The following is a 15,533-nucleotide window of genomic DNA, read 5'->3' as shown; positions in this document are numbered from 1 at the left end:
AAAGTAAAAAGTCCTCTCTAACTTAACTTCTATCCTATTTATACACTTTCTATATTGAGCTTCAGTTGTGCTTCTTGGGCTTTGAGGCCTCTCCTTGCTTTCCTTTTGCCTTGGGTTTATGATCCATAACCTTGATGAGGTTGTTGATCCAAATCCTGTAACATTTATTGAGCCAACTTAGTGATAATCAAATAATGACACATGACTCAATAAATTGAGATTTCAAACTCATCAATCCTTCAGGCCCAATCCCATAAACCATGATATTCAATTGGGTTTCATACCAAAGTAAGTTTAAGTTAATATTTGTGCTCAAAGACTAACTTAAATCACAATATTTTTGGCCCAGAAACCTTTTCCAAGAGTGGCATTTAAGTTGTAGTTTAAGCTTAAACTGCAGCTTAAACGCCAGACACTTCCAGTGAGGCCTTTTGTAGAAGCACGTTTAAGCTTCAGTTAAGGTTAAACTGAAGCTTAAACGTGGAAATGGAAGAAGGTAGCCCTGGAGAGTCATGTAGTCGAACACGTTTAAGCTTCAGTTTAAGGTTAAACTGAAGCTTAAACGTGGAAATAGGAAAGGCAGCCCTGGAGGTCGAACACGTTTAACCTCCAGTTTGAGGTTAAACTGGAGGTTAAACGTGGAAAAGGGTGGAGGCATACTGGAGGTCGAGCACGTTTAACCTCCAGTTTGAGGTCAAACTGGAGGTTAAACGTGGAAGCTTAGAATGGTGGCCCTGGAGGTGTCGAACACGTTTAACCTCCAGTTTGAGGTCAAACTGGAGGTTAAACGTGGAAATGGAGAGAGCAACCCTGGAGTAGAAAAGCTGTCGAACACGTTTAAGCTCCAGTTTGAGTCAAACTGGAGCTTAAACGTGGAATGGCTCCCTGGTACTCTTCCTGGTTCTGGCGTTTAACCCCCAGTTTGAGGTCAAACTGGAGGTTAAACGTGGAACTCCTCCCTGGGTGGCATACTCATTCTGGCGTTTAACCTCCAGTTTGAGGTCAAACTGGAGGTTAAACGTGGAATGCTCCTTAAGTGAGGCTTTTCATTCTGGCGTTTAACCTCCAGTTTGAGGTCAAACTGGAGGTTAAACTTCAATCCCAGCATTTCTTATCCTTCATGATTTTGGCGTTTAAGCTCCAGTTTAGGCTTAAACTGGAACTTAAACTCCACATGTGATATTCAAGCTTCCTTTATTGATTTTGTTGCTTCCTTGCTTAGCCTCTTCTTCCCCGAAATCATCCAAACAATTGCATCAAAGTCTTGCAAAATTTCATGAGAAATCTTCCATTCATAGCATTTAAGTAATATAACTAAAACTCAAGGAATTTGCATCAAAATCATATTGTTTGGATGGTTCATTACTTTGTTCTTCATTTAACCAATTTTGGTTACTTTAAGCTCAAGAAAATGCATAAAACAACTAAAACTAACAGAAAAATGCTAGTGAAACTTGCCTATGATGCCTTGGCATCACAACACCAAACTTAATACTTGCTTGTCCCTAAGCAAGTCCTGAGTTATTTGAGAAGAAAGTATGAAACAGAAAGCAATTACATTGGCTATATTAGCAAGCATTTGAAGTTCATCAGAAGGGTTTTATGCAGAAAGTTGCAGCATCACTTTTTCATACTTATCAGGTAGGATTATCACTTTTTCATTGCATCCATCAAACATTGTTATGGCCTCTTGTTATTCTTATGTCTTTGGCACTTTTCTTTTCTTTGTTTTTCTTTTCTTTTTCTTAGAGCTTCTTTTGCTCCTTGTTTGCTTAGTGTCATGTGTTGCACAAGCCTTTGGCATTTTCTTTTTCTTATCAGTGCACTACACATATCCACTTTAGGCATTTTAGTTCACATTTCTTCTTGAGACATTGGTGCCCAGCACCTCTTTGTGTGACTAAATGTTTTGTATTTAGGTTGCTCTTGATAATGGACTTTTGGTTGATAATCCCGGGTTAGTTAACCCAAGTTACCAAGTGTTGAAACACTCCTCAGAACCTATTCATCCAAGCATATCCTTAATACATAAACACCACAGGCATTTGTCTCAGAAGTTCAAACCATTGGTACCTAGCTTATTTTCTCAATTTTTTTTGCTTTTTGGTTGCCTTTTTCCGTGGCTTTTTCTTTTTCTTTTTCTTTCTTTTTTTTTTTATGGCCAAAGACATTTATTCATCAAGATCCATAGACAATTTTCACTTTCTACATAAAAAATGCTAATTCTACACTCTAATTTTAGTGATCTGACTAAACAATCAAGCATGCATACCACCACTTAATTCTACTTGATTTGTTACTAATTTAGCCAAGTTACTTTTGTTCAAACTTTTTCTTTTATTTTTGGAAACAGAACAAGCATGGCACACACTTGTTTAAGAAGGTGAAGTTATATCCAAACATCTAGGCATTCACTTTATTCAAAGCAATTAACAAACACACATACTAAAAAAAAACGACTCATAAAAAAAAAACTCCACATAACACTTAAATGACTTATGATGAAAACACGTTCATAAAGACAATTCACCAATTATCATTTGATTATTAAGGAACGACACCACCTCTTATTTATTGCTTGGTTCTTCTTAATTCTTGGGATCCTGCTTCTTCTTGCTTCCTGCCTCTTTTTGACCACTTGTGCTTCCTTTGTCTTTTCTTATGAGCTTTTTCCAGAATCCAGCCTTTTTCATCGTTTCTTCCACTCCTTTTTCAAGGATCATTGCCTTGTTTATTTCTCCTTCTTTCCTCCCTTTGAAATACTCATCATAAGCTGGGAATGCTGGGTCCATCTTGTGTAGATGTTCCCCTATGTAGTTAAGCTTGATTTGCGAACTGATGTTGTAATCAGCTTGGACTGAGTATCTTGCATTCTGTAAAGTGGTGGCTTCCTTGATTGCCAAGACATTGGCGTCTTGGTGTTGGCATATGTGGCTGAAGGATTCTTGTAAGTGTAAATTTTGTTCCCTTTGCAGATCGAAGAATCTTGATTCAAAGTTCCTTTGCATATCCATCATTTTTAGATGAAAGTCCTCTTGTCTCTCCTGAGACCTCATGTATTGTTGAGACATTCCTTCCATGATTTCCTGCATTCTGCTCATATCCATGGGGTCTCTGGGAATTCGTTGTCTTCTTTCAGGAGTTGCTTGCTCTTCTTGCTCTTCTTCTCTATCTTCTCCTTCCTGTCTTTCTTGTTCTGCTTCTTGCTCGGCTTCCCCTTGTTGCCCTTCTTCATTTCTTCTTCTTGTATGTCTTGGAGGAGTTGGGCCAAGAGTCATTCTGTGTGCAGTTATGGCCAGTCCAGGATATAGCCAATTAGGTCTTTCATCCTCAAGTGGTACTTGGGCATCGATGCATAGTCTAATGATAGTGCTAGGGAAGTGAAGCCAGGATTCAGGGTCACTTTTCTCACTAAACTCTTGTATCTGTTCAGCAATGAGTTTATGAACTTTGATCTCTCCTCCAACCATAATGCAATGTAGCAAGATGGCTCTTTTAGGGACTATTTCCGAAGAGTTTGCAGTGGGTAGGATGGATCTCCTAACTATTGCATACCACCCTTTAGCTTCAGGTGTTAGGTCTCCCCTTCTCAAGACTCTTGGAGCCCCTCTTGTTTTTCTCACCCATTCAGCTCTGATGGCACAAAGGTCTTCAGCAATAGTTGTATAGTCAGGTTCTCCTATCATCCTTTCTTCATAACTTGCTTGGCTGAAATGTATGTTTTTCAGGCCAAGAGTTTTCATGATTGCTTTGGGACTGAAGTCAACTTCCACCCCTCTCACATAGCTTTTGTATGTGGGGTTCTTGGTTTGATCCTCCCTTACTGCATTTGCATAAAACTCCTTCACCAAGTTGATGTTGATTCTAGTGATTGGCTTAGTTAGGAGCTCCCACTTCCTCTTTTTGATCTTTTCCCAAACACCTGGGAACTCATCCTTTTCAAGGTCAAAGGGGACCTCAGCTAGTACCGTTTTAGGTCTCATCCATTCGGCTTGAATCTCATGGAACACTGATCTGTATCTCCATGCATCGAATTCCCTGTTTTCCTCCATTGGCTGTTTGTCCTTTCTTCTTTTGTGGCTAGATGAAGCTGCCATTGATTCTTTAGTTTTGGTAAGTGACAAGCTAAAGTTGACAAGGTGAAGCAAGAAGTGTTGTTGGAAGTGTGGTGAGGTTGTTTTCGGCAAGAGATAGTTATGCTATGATGAAGGAAAATGTGTATGGAGGAGAATTGGTGGTGTGGGACTCGTTCCCCAAGTGGTTCTTTATAGTGCCCATGAGTGAAAAATGGACGGCTAGGGTGGTTTGTGAAGGGTGGCTTGATGGTAAATATATGAATTATGGATAAGGACGATTTGCTTTTCATTTTCTTGGAAGTATTCTGGGTGCATTAGGTTGTACATGTAGCTTTCTTTTCTTGCAGAACTTCCTTTTCCCATGTGTTAGTTTCAAAGATTTGTGAATTTTCTTTTTGACCAAGCACGTACCTCCCTTTGTCTTTTTCCTCCATTTTTGTCTTTTCTTTTGTACCTGCACAAACAAACAAATTTGCTATCATTTTTCGGTCCATGTGAATTATGAATAGTATTTGCACATGTAAATCAATGCTTGTCTTTATGAGCTTATAGCCGTGACTTCTACATGTATGCACACTTATTATTTGGACACCAAACTTAGTGTTTGGTTAAGTCTCCTGATGACATGAAATCCATATTGGTTGTCCTTAATGAGTGTGCATAATTCTAATAAATCATAGTCACCTTGGCTCTTTGATTCTAAACAAAGTTACTACCCTAAGTAATTGAAACCAAAGTATTAAAACATGTGAATGGTATACTTGTCATGAATTTTGAAATCCAGAGGAACTTCTTGCTTTTCATAAACTGTGTTCAAAAAGAACACCAAACTTAATGTTTGGTTGTGCACCTTGAATGAAAGATGGAATTCAATTTGAGTAAGATTTGGGAGTGCCATCAGGCACACCAAACTTAGAGACCAATTGTAATTTACATGCAAGGTTTAGTGCACTTAATCAATAGTTGTCCTGAGGATTCAAGTTCATGCATAAGAAACCATGCTTTATTAGATGTAAAGCAAAGCACTAAAGATTAAGGATACTAAAAACATGGGTTGCCTCCCATGAAGCGCTTCTTTAACGTCACTAGCTTGACGGTTGTCCCTTGTTAGGGTGGATTGTAGTGCTTGACGTCATCTCCTCTCATTATGAAAACGTCCCCACTTGATTCATTCATGACCTCTAAATGTTCCATAGAAAGAACTTTCCTGATTGTGAACACTTGAGGGAGCTGGGAAGGAATGGTTTTGAGGCCAGGTGGGATTGGCAGATAATGACTTGATATCACGTTATCTCCCGGAGAAAAACCTTCAGTGGGAATTTTCTTGTTTCTCCATCCTCTTGGCAATCTCCCTATCACTCTTCCCTTTCTCTTGAGGATTTCTTCATTGACCTTTATGTCAGGAGGATCCTTCTGATCTGTTTCCACTGATTCTTGTGGCTCTAACTCTTGCAACTCTTGTTTGCCTTCCAATGACTGTTTTAGAGTCTCAGCTGCTGGATTACTTTCCTCCAAACACGGATGGCTACTATCATCTTTAGGCTTTTCAGGTTCTGGTTCAGGCTCAGATGCAGGTTTGAAGACTTTGAAAATGAGCTGTTCATCATGTATTCTCAGAATTAGCTCTCCTTGTTCTACATCTATGAGCGCTCTAGTAGTGGCTAGAAATGGTCTGCCCAGAATGATAGGGTGTAAGTAGCTTTCCTCCATGTCCACAATGACAAAGTCTGTGGGGAAATAATAATCCCCCACTTTCACCAGCACATTTTCAACTACCCCTTCAGCTTGCTTCTGAGTTTTGTCAGCCAGTTGTATGATTACATCAGTGGATCTCACCTCATTCAGTTGTAGCCTCTTCATAAGAGTTAGAGGCATCACATTTATGCTAGCTCCTAGATCACAGAATCCTCTGTCAATTTTTGTTTCCCCTATGATGCAAGGGATATGAAAACTTCCTGGGTCTGTTTTCTTAGAGAGTGTGTCCTTCTTGATGAGAGCACTGCATTCTTTGTTCATTGTTACTGTTTGTCCTCCCTTCAAAACTCTTTTTTTGCTTAACAATTCCTTTAAATACTTGATGTGTGTGGGCATTTGATGAAGAATCTCAAGAAAGGGAATATTGACATGAAGAGAGTTAAATGTCTCTAGAAACCTTGAGTAGGTTTTCCTTTTTTCACCTCCTCCTAACCTCTCAGGAAATGGTGCTTTTGGTTGGTATATTTCCATCATGCCTTTTTGCAGTTCCTTGGCTTGCTCAGTTCCACCTTCTTGCTTAACTTCTTCCACACCTTCCTTCAAGATTTCTGGTTCCTGCTCTGAGGGCCTGATTCCTTCTTCTTCTGAGACTTCCTTCATTATGGTGATGGCTTTGCATTCTTCCCATCTTACTCTCTTTTGTTCCCCTTTGGGATTCTTTTCTGTGTCACTAGGGAACACTGCAGTTGATTTGGGTGCCTGTTGAGATAGCTCTCCTACTTGAGATTCCATCCTTTTGAGTTTTTCACCATGGTTTCTTAAGGTAGTTCTCACATCATCCCTGAAGCTCTTCAATTCAACTATGTCTTGACTCATGGTTGCCATCATTCCTTCTATCCGGTTTAATTGATCTTGAAATTGTTGGTTCGGATTAGGTTGGGTATGTTGATTATTTTGGCCATGATATGATGGTTGGGGGTAAGTGTTTTGTGTGGCTTGGTATGATCTTTGGTTGGAGTTTTGGCATGTGGAATTGTTATGTTGGTTGTGGTTGTAAGGTTTGTGGTTTTGTGGTTGGGTTTGTTGGTTTCCCCACCCAAAGTTTGGGTGGTTTCTCCAGCCTGGGTTGTAAGTGTTGGAATGTGGATCATATGATTGCCTTTGTTGGTTTCCCACATAGTTAACCTCATCCCAATCACCTCCTTCAATGCCTACCTCCTCTTGATCTTGTGTGTGTATTGCAGCCACTTGCTTTGTTTCTATTTGCCTGGTAAGCTCTGCTAGTTGCTTGGCAAACACCTTGTTTTGGGCTAGAATTGTATCAACATGGTTCAGCTCCATGACTCCCTTAGTGTTGTGCCTTTCTGATGCATAGTAGTACTCATTCTCAGCCACTGTCTCGATCACTTCAATGGCTTCTTCCACAGTCTTTTTCCTGTTCAATGAACCTCCTGATGAATGGTCTACAGCCTTCCTTGATTCATAAGAGAGCCCATCATAGAAGATGTGCAGTTGCACCCAATCATGGAACATGTTTGGTGGGCATTTCCTTGTCAAGTCCTTGAATCTCTCCCATGCCTCGTAGAGAGTTTCACCATCTTGTTGTCTAAAAGTCTGAACCTCAGATCGAAGCCTATTGACCTTTTGTGGAGGGTAGAAACGTGCCAGAAACTTGCTTTCCACCTCATCCCATGTTGTTAGACTCCCCCTTGGGAATGATTCCAGCCACTTAGCTGCTTTGTCCCTAAGTGAAAATGGGAACAAAAGCAGTTTATAGGCATCTTCCTGGACTCCATTGGACTTCACAGTGTCACAAATTCTCAGGAATTTTGTGAGATGTTGGTTTGGGTCTTCATTAGCACTTCCTCCAAAGGAACAATGATTTTCTACAAGTGATATTAGCTGTGGCTTGAGCTCAAAATTGTTGGCCTGAATGGGTGGTTTCTGGATGCTACTACCACAATTCCCAGAGGTTGGGTTTATGTATGAACTAAGAACCCTCCTCTCACGGATGGCATCGTTTCCATCAGCTCTCTCATGGTTGTGAGCTTCTCTATCCATGTTGAGATCTAAAGCTTCCTCAAAATTGTCCTCAGATTCTCCTTCAGATTCCTCTTCTCCCACTACTCTCTTCCCTCTTGCTTCCCTTCTAAGTCTATGAAGGGTCCTCTCTGGTTCGGTATATGGAGGAGTTGATGTCTCTCCTCTCCTACCTGTCATACAAGAACACAGCTCAAACACAACAAGTGAAATACTCTTGGTTAATGGAAGAGTATGGTTAGCTCAATTGAGGAATTAATTCAAACAGTTAGTGAGTCAGTGAGTTAGTTGCGTGAATTTAAAGGCATAAAGAAGGAAAGCATGTAACCAAGTGCAGAAATTAAAATTCAACAGTATCTTGAACAGAATTAACAAAGCAAGAGAAAATTGCTCAATCTAGTTAGCTTCCAATTTGAGAATTGTCAATCGAAAACCAATCCCCGGCAACGGCGCCATAAACTTGATGCACATAAACTAGTTATGCTACGATTTAGGAAATTGCACGATCGGCAAAATTCCTTCCGGCAAGTGCACCGGTTATCGTCAAGTAAAAACTCACAATAGAGTGAGGTCGAATCCCACAAGGATTGGTTGAGTGAGCAATTCGGATTAGAAGTGTGTTCTAGTTGAGCGGAATCAAGATTGAGATGAGTATTGCGGAATGTAAAAGTGGCGGGAAAAGTAAATGACAAGAAATTGAAATGGCGGAATCTTAAATTGCATGAATTAAAGAGCAGAAACTAAATTGCTGAAATTAAAAGGGAATGGGGGTGATTGCATGAATTGAGTAGCAGAACGTAAAGAGAAAGTGGAAATCAGAATTGGGGAATTCATTGGGTTATAGGAGATATTGAGATCTCCGAATCAAAACATGTTTATCTCTTCCTCAACCAATGCGTTCATTGAATTTTGCTTGGCAATCTTATATGATTGGATCCCAATTCCTTGGCTCACCAATGCTCTCTAAAAACAAAAAAATTCCCAATCCCTTGGTTTAAATGTTCATAAGAAGAGATGATGCTTGATCACTGATTATACCACACAATTTCATGAACCACAATTTGGTAGGATTACATGTCACAATATCCATCCAAACCCCAATCCAATCCACTGTGAGAAAGCTTCTCTAGCATGAATCCTCCATTCCTTTCCCAAGGCTCCGAAGGATTCCAAGTATGAGTAGTTTCTTTCCCAAGACAACTACTCAATGGAATTAGATCGAGAAGCTTTCTAACAAAATTCAAGAGAAAAGATTGAAGAAGAAGATAAACTATTATTGATTCATTGAATTACAATAGAGCTCCCTAACCCAATGAAAGGGGGTTTAGTGAATCATAGCTCTGAATTCAATTACAAAGAAAAGGAAAACTAGCTAAAAGTGAAAGTAAAAAGTCATCTCTAACTTAACTTCTATCCTATTTATACACTTTCTATATTGAGCTTCAGTTGTGCTTCTTGGGCTTTGAGGCCTCTCCTTGCTTTCCTTTTGCCTTGGGTTTATGATCCATAACCTTGATGAGGTTGTTGATCCAAATCCTGTAACATTTATTGAGCCAACTTAGTGATAATCAAATAATGACACATGACTCAATAAATTGAGATTTCAAACTCATCAATCCTTCAGGCCCAATCCCATAAACCATGATATTCAATTGGGTTTCATACCAAAGTAAGTTTAAGTTAATATTTGTGCTCAAAGACTAACTTAAATCACAATATTTTTGGCCCAGAAACCTTTTCCAAGAGTGGCGTTTAAGTTGTAGTTTAAGCTTAAACTGCAGCTTAAACGCCAGACACTTCCAGTGAGGCCTTTTGTAGAAGCACGTTTAAGCTTCAGTTAAGGTTAAACTGAAGCTTAAACGTGGAAATGGAAGAAGGTAGCCCTGGAGAGTCATGTAGTCGAACACGTTTAAGCTTCAGTTTAAGGTTAAACTGAAGCTTAAACGTGGAGATAGGAAAGGCAGCCCTGGAGGTCGAACACGTTTAACCTCCAGTTTGAGGTTAAACTGGAGGTTAAACGTGGAAAAGGGTGGAGGCATACTGGAGGTCGAACACGTTTAACCTCCAGTTTGAGGTCAAACTGGAGGTTAAACGTGGAAGCTTAGAATGGTGGCCCTGGAGGTGTCGAACACGTTTAACCTCCAGTTTGAGGTCAAACTGGAGGTTAAACGTGGAAATGGAGAGAGCAACCCTGGAGTAGAAAAGCTGTCGAACACGTTTAAGCTCCAGTTTGAGTCAAACTGGAGCTTAAACGTGGAATGGCTCCCTGGTACTCTTCCTGGTTCTGGCGTTTAACCCCCAGTCTGAGGTCAAACTGGAGGTTAAACGTGGAACTCCTCCCTGGGTGGCATACTCATTCTGGCGTTTAACCTCCAGTTTGAGGTCAAACTGGAGGTTAAACGTGGAATGCTCCTTAAGTGAGGCTTTTCATTCTGGCGTTTAACCTCCAGTTTGAGGTCAAACTGGAGGTTAAACTTCAATCCCAGCATTTCTTATCCTTCATGATTTTGGCGTTTAAGCTCCAGTTTAGGCTTAAACTGGAACTTAAACTCCACATGTGATATTCAAGCTTCCTTTATTGATTTTGTTGCTTCCTTGCTTAGCCTCTTCTTCCCTGAAATCATCCAAACAATTGCATCAAAGTCTTGCAAAATTTCATGAGAAATCTTCCATTCATAGCATTTAAGTAATATAACTAAAACTCATGGAATTTGCATCAAAATCATATTGTTTGGATGGTTCATTACTTTGTTCTTCATTTAACCAATTTTGGTTACTTTAAGCTCAAGAAAATGCATAAAACAACTAAAACTAACAGAAAAATGCTAGTGAAACTAGCCTATGATGCCTTGGCATCATTGGGAAACCAACAAAACCAAGGCCAAGATCAGAAACCTCATAATCCCAACCAGTACACCTACCAACAATCCAATCCAGGATCATATCAGCATCCATACAATAATTCTTCTTAGCCACCATACCAAGCCCAAGCCAATCAGTCTCAACATCTAATTCCCAATCCACCATCTGAAGATAAACTATCCAGGATCAAAGCTATGCTCACCAACCTTTGCAAGGAAGTCCAAGACAACATGAATTTCAAGGAAAAAGTGAGAGGTAGTATGAAAAGCCGAGGAGAGATTATTAAGAACCTCGAATCTCAAGTAGGGCATCTTTCACAGCAGATTTCGAAGTCCACTGATAGTTTTCCAAGTGACAATGAGAAAAATCCAAGAGGGAAAATGAAGAAGGTGAGATGGGAAGAGTGTAAGGCAGTTACTCTTGCAAATGAAGAAATCCTGGAAGAAGATACCAGCAAGCCAACAGAGCACAGCCAAGGAAGTTCCCAGGGCAACTTGGAGAAAAAAGAACAAGGAAATGGATCTGTACAGAGGAAAGAACCAACAAGGAAGGAAATGCTAAAACCTTATGTGCCAAGGGCACCATTTCCCCAGAGACTCATGGGAGGTGAGAAAGAAAATTCATACTTAAGATTCCTAGTCATGTTTGCATCTCTCAGTGTCAACATTCCCTTTATCAAAACCCTCCAACAGATGCCTACATACATCAAGTGCGTGAAAGAGTTGCTGACCAAGAAAGGAACCTTGAAAGGGGGACAAACAGTGATGATGAACAAGGAATGTAGTGCCCTCATCAAGAAGGACTTACCTCTGAAGAAAAAAGATCCGGGGAGCTTTCATATCCCCTGTGCCATAGGAGATACAAGAATTAACAGAGGATTCTGTGATCTAGGAGCTAGCATAAATGTGATGCCTCTATCTCTCATGAAGAGGTTGCAAATCAATGAACTGAGATCCACAGATGTATTCATCCAATTGGCTGATAAGACGTAGAAGCAAGATGAAGGAGTAGTCGAGAATGTATTGGTCAAAGTGGGAAATTACTTCCTCCCCACTGACTTTGTTATTCTAGACATGGAAGAAAGTTACCTCCATCCCATTATTCTGGGGAGACCATTTCTAGCCATTGCTAGAGCACTCATAGATGTGGAACAAGGAGAGTTAATCCTGAGAATACATGATGAACATCTCACCTTCCATGTTTTCAAACCTACATCTGAATCTGAGCCAGAATCTAAAGAGCCGAAGGATGATCACAGCAACATGTGCTTCGAGGAAAGCAACAGTGAACCGGAAGCAGAGCCCCTGAAATAATCCTTAGTGAACAAGCAAGAATTTCAAGAGATACAGCAACCAAGGGAGTTCAAGAAAGAGTTGAAGCCACAAGAATCAGAAAGAGCAGCTAACAAGGACTTCCCTAACACAAGAGTCACTGGAGCACTGCAAGAAGAAGAGAAAATAGTTGTGAAGAAATTTCCAAGGAGATGGAGAAACAAGAAGATTCCTACAAAAGGTTTTTCCCCTGGAGACAAGGTGATATCAATACACCATCCACCAATCCCACCCCAGCTTCCAAGCCTTCCATCTCAGTTACCTCAAGTATTCACAATCAGAAAGGTCCTTTCCTTGGAACATTTATAAATCATCAAGGAATCAAGTGGTGAAAGCTTCACTGTGCGAAGAGAGGACATGAGGCACTACAATCCACCCTGACAGAGACCGACCATCAAGCTAATGACGCTAAAGAAGCGCTCCATGGGAGGCAATCCATGCTTTAGTTTATTGCTTTCACTGCTTTGATATGAATAATCACTAGTTTACTAAGATGGATTCAAGCTTTCAGAGACAAAGTGAACACTTGAATAGGATATCTTGAAGCATGTGATCCATCTCTAAGTTTGGTGTGCCTACAGGCACCCTAAAATGTTTTTCAAATAGTAATGATCATATAGCCCTCTTGATATATGCCTAATTGTTTTCTTGGAGTATATAGCCAAACCTTAAGTTTGGTGTTCTATATATACTAAGAACACAAGTGATGAGAGTCAAATTTGATTTAAGTCTTGAATTCATGAAGTGCAACTAGGTTTTACATTTTATTTTTAGTTCAAGTTTAAATTCAGAAACAAAGTGTTTCTCATAATGATTTAATCAAAGGTGACAAGAATGTTGTAAGATTTCAAAGACATCACTTGGTGGAAATAATCCTTTGAACCACATTGCCAAACATTAAGTTTGGTGTCCACCAAGAATAGAAATGCACACATGGAGTCATGGCTGATTGAACACCCATGAGGCACACTAGTCAACTCTTTAGTTTTAAATTTAATTACAGCAGGTCATGTGTTTGCTGCCACCTTTTTTATTCATATTTCTTTCCTTTTTGTGATGGATAGGCATGCAGAGGAATAAAGGGATGAAAGAGAAAAGTTAATGAAGGGCACGGTCAATATGAAGACAAGAAGTGGGTCCCATGGCTTGGAATATATTCCTTGGGGAATATAAATCTGCACACTACTTGGGAGGTGCACCACACCTAAATGACTGAGCCACATGCCCAAGGAAAAGGCAAATTTTGTCCTCATTCAACTTTACATGCATACCACTCATCCTTACCCATTCACAAAGCACCCTAACTGTCCAAACTTCATCCATAATTGCTATATATAGCTTTCACCTGGACCGTGTCTCATAGCTCCAACTTTAACCTTCCTGCACTCATAAAGTTAGTCTTGTGTCCTTAAGGTTCAAAGTCACAACCGTGCTTCCTTATGCTTCAAACCCTTCTTGTCTCATTGAGTTCATAACCTCACTTCACTCTCAAACCATCTTTTCATCTCAAATTGCACTACACTAGCTAATCTTCATTACTACTTCTCTACCTTTACTCTATCAAATACTAAGATAACCATGGCATCTTCATCAGGCGACAAAGGAAAAAAAGGGAAAGAGCCTGCTGTTGAAGAAGAAAGAACTGAATTTGATCAATGGAAGTTCAAATGATCATTTCATGAAATACAATATATATGGATGAACTCCAAGGGAATATTGCCAGAAATCCCTTTCTAGCTGCCCGAAGGTTAATGCCCAGAAATAAGAGAGAAGATAAGAAAAAGGAAGTGGGAGGCACTCACTAACCCGATCACCAGGATCAATGCCAACATTTTAAGGGAGTTTTATGCTAATACAACAAGGATGAACACAACAATTCCCACTACTTACAAAAGCTATGTAAGGGGTGTGGAGGTTGATTTTAGCCCGAAGAGCATCATGAAGGTTCTGGGCCTAAGGGCAGCATATTTTGATGAGCTTGGTTATGAGGAGAGAATAAATGGTAATCCAGATTATGATAAAATTTCTAGTGATATCTGTGTGATTAATACTGCTTGGAAGAGGGATGCTTCTGGAAGACACCAACATCTGAGAAGGAAGGATCTCGCCCCTAAAGCAAAAGGGTGGTATGAAGTTATAAGAAGATCAATTTTGGGCACTGTTAACACATCAGAAGTCAACAAAGAAAGGTATCATGCTGCATTGCATTATGGTAGGAGGGGATATAAAATTCTATGAAATCATTGTAAAGGACATTCAAAAGAACTCTGAAGAAAGTTCAGCTGAATCCTGGCTTCAATACCCAAGCACCATCATGCGGTTATGCATAAAAGCCAGGGTACCATTAGAGGATAAAAATCTAATTTCGCTGAATCCAGGCATGCCAATGACCTTGGAAACGATGATGAATGTTACAGTTGCCCGGCCACGGAGGAGACCACAAAGAAGGGAAGGAAGAGAAGAACCACAAGAAGAGGAACAACAGGAAGAACCACAAGGAGAAGAACAAGAAGAAGAGCCACAAATCACATCTCAAACCACCATGGATTTAAGCCATATTCAATATGCCATTACAGAAATGTCCCAGAAATATTTGAGGGCTCAGCATGAGCAATATATGAGAGCTTAAGAAGATTTCCAAGTAAAACTATTGGAGCAGCACAGGGAGCAATCAAATCAATTCCAGGAGTCTTTCAGTAAAATATCTGAATGACAAGATCAGCTTGAGGAGTATCTCCAAGACCTTATGCAATGGAAGGATCTTTATCATACAGATGGGGAGGCCTGGAATAAGGACATAGTGGAATATGATTTAAACACTTAAGCAAGACTAGACTATATAACCCGCAACATGCCACTATTAAATAGAGAAATCAAATCATATGAAGAATGCACTGAACTGCAGGAGGTACACCTGGTTAAAGCAAAAAGCAATCAGAAAAGAATGAAGCAACACTTGGTGGATACTGGACTGTAGAATGAGGAGAGATTTGGGACTGAAGAACAGTTGAAAGAAAGAAGAAGCAAGAAGAAGCAAGATGCCAAGAATAAAGGAAAGCAACCAAAGGATTGAAAGGTGGTGTTGCTCTTTGGCTATCAATAAGAAATAATATGTTTTCATTTTACTTTTAAGTAGTCTGCATTTTGTCTTCTGTTGTTCTTAATTTTCAAAATAAGTGTTTAGTCTAAGTGTTTGGGTGAATTTCACTTGCTTGAATGTATGCTTGTTCCCTTGTTTTAATTAAAATAAAAGAAATGTTTGAACAGAAATGAATCAGTTCCATTTGGTAAGGAATAAAATAAAGATTGAGTGGTGGTATGTATGTCTAATGGTGTAGCCAGCTCACTAATAATGAATAAAAGGGTAGAGTGTCCCTATTTAGTGTGAATTTAGCTGCTATCTATGAATCTTAGCAAATAGAAATCCTTGGAAGAAAGAAAAACAAATAAAAAAAAGAAAAAGAAAAGCCAAAAGTGGCAACAAAAATAGAAGAAACAAAGAACAAGGTTAGACACCAATAGTTTGGAC

The 15,533-nt window shown here is 39.7% G+C and overlaps 1 non-coding gene across 1 annotated transcript; it reads left to right on the top strand.

Annotated features, from left to right (window-relative positions):
* The first annotated feature begins 7,302 nt into the window (after positions 1-7,302).
* LOC148545809 (small nucleolar RNA R71) lies at positions 7,303-7,406 on the top strand. The gene has a single exon (XR_015901820.1). It is a non-coding gene; the product is annotated as a small nucleolar RNA R71 (small nucleolar RNA).
* Positions 7,407-15,533: the final 8,127 nt, after the last annotated feature.

The sequence above is a fragment of the Arachis ipaensis genome, chromosome B9, assembly GCF_059453495.1.
Source record: "Arachis ipaensis isolate K30076 ecotype BB chromosome B9, ASM5945349v1, whole genome shotgun sequence".
Taxonomy (NCBI): Eukaryota; Viridiplantae; Streptophyta; class Magnoliopsida; order Fabales; family Fabaceae; genus Arachis; species Arachis ipaensis.
This window is presented reverse-complemented; position numbering and strand designations above follow the sequence as displayed.